Source organism: Rhagoletis pomonella, unplaced genomic scaffold (assembly GCF_013731165.1).
Source record: "Rhagoletis pomonella isolate Grant_MI unplaced genomic scaffold, Rhpom_1.0 Rhpom_scaffold_00005, whole genome shotgun sequence".
In the NCBI taxonomy this organism is placed as follows: domain Eukaryota; kingdom Metazoa; phylum Arthropoda; class Insecta; order Diptera; family Tephritidae; genus Rhagoletis; species Rhagoletis pomonella.
In genome coordinates, this window is record NW_023458559.1 from 57,294,368 (window position 1) to 57,296,259 (window position 1,892).

Below are 1,892 nucleotides of genomic sequence, written 5' to 3' on the forward strand. Positions count from 1 at the left end.
GGGAAAAACTTTGATTTACGCCCCTAAGCACTGGAAGGTTGAGACCTTCTTATTTTCTTTTCTGCGTAATCAAGACTAGTGTTGTCTTGCTGGAATTGACATGCCGCAGGACCTTCCGCTTTGGTATGCATGTTGATGAACACTAAGAGGGCTGTTCACGAAAACCCTTGATCTAGTGTAATTCTCGACCAAATAATTCATGTCCTGTTTATTAATGAACATAAGTTTGTAACCAGTTTTTAAATTACCAAAAACCTTGGGTGCGGTTTTAACTGAGAACATGCATATCCACCCTATTTTCCACAGAATTTGGTGTCCATTTTTTAAATTCATGTCCAAATTTTAAATTACAACCTTTTAGTACCCAATTTTAAAGTTACCAAAAATGTGTTTCCAGTTCTTAGATGAGAAAAAAATGTTGTTAAGTTTTTAAATTACTTACGAAAAAATTAGGACTCGTATAAAATTACCGAGTATTTATAACCAGTTTCTATTTTCAAGCGTCTATATTTCATGTCATAAGTGACATACACGGTAGCTCTGAGAAAACAATAACATCGTTCGATTATTACTTAAAACCACTGTGCATTAATAGCGAAATATCTGGTAACTCAGCTATTCAAATATACCTACAAAAAAATAAAAAAAAAGATATTATAAAAATTATTACATCCATTTGCAGACTTACACTTGTACATACATATATTTGTGTTTAAGAGTCAGTATAAATATCAAAACAGTGTATCTATTTTGTCAGCAACCCTTCCTAGCCGCAATTCAAATGCCCGCATCATCATCACTCAACTTAAAAGCATTGCCTTACGACGAAAATGAGAGCGCGCGGAGCTGATGGCATAGCAAAGTCATTCACAAATGTTTTAATTGCTCCCCTGATGAACATTTAAGAATTGCCAAAAATAATAACACGAAATGAAATTGGGAAAGTTGTGGATTGGGTTAAACTTAGACGGAAGAAAGATTAATGGCAACTGGCAAAAATGGTAAAGAGAAATAGTTTCGTTATTTATTTTTTATGCATACACGCCCAGGTTATTATTATTCCATTTTCGTATTTAGTGATTCACCAAATATTGTTTTCTATTTATGCCCAATATTCTGCAATATTTTGCATGGGTTCAGCGCCTATTCTATCCATACACACATACATACACTCGTAGTCCCATATGGTCTAGTGGCTAGGATATCTGGCTTTCACCCAGAAGGCCCGGGTTCGATTCCCGGTATGGGAAGTGACTTCGCTTCAGACTCTTATTTAATTTTTATTTGTTGTACTCGTATTTAGCGTTTTGCACGCGCTAAGAGATTTGTTGGCTATTCTAAGTTTTTGACTTAGTCTGCCATTTTTATTTTTAAACTTTTTTTAATTTCATTACAATCTATTCCCTTTCCTTATTTAGAGTGTAACATTGAAAATATACTTCATGCTGCTTACAGCAACCAAAATAAATTAATATGATAACCATTAAATTACTAAAATTAATTATTATGAGTGCTCTTACCGTTATTCTCATAAATATATGAATAAATCTACCCCATCTCTGATAAACTCAAACCACCTGCCGCTCGAAGTGAGGTCGCAAATAAGTTCATTTAACGATACACGAAAGTTAGAAAGAAAATGGAAAGAGAGCAGGGGAAAGGGTTGCTTTAATGAGTAAAGATGTAAATGTAACACTGTGAAAAATTGTTGAGTCAAATTTTTTTTTATAAAATCGTGTACGCTTTTCATGTCTGTGAAGTTGACACGTGATTTCAGTTCTAGGGTTCCTGTGAAGGAAAAAGAAAGCTCTGTAAATTACGCCGAAAAAAATGTTTTTCGAAAAAGTCGAAAGTATATTTTTTGCAATAGAAATTAAAACTGTTCTGAGTAG

At 33.7% G+C, this 1,892-nt stretch overlaps 1 non-coding gene across 1 annotated transcript; it reads left to right on the forward strand.

Moving 5' to 3' along the window:
• Positions 1 to 1,178: 1,178 nt before the first annotated feature.
• Trnae-uuc lies at positions 1,179 to 1,250 on the forward strand. Its single transcript has one exon. It is a non-coding gene; the product is annotated as a tRNA-Glu (tRNA).
• The last annotated feature ends 642 nt before the right edge of the window (positions 1,251 to 1,892 follow it).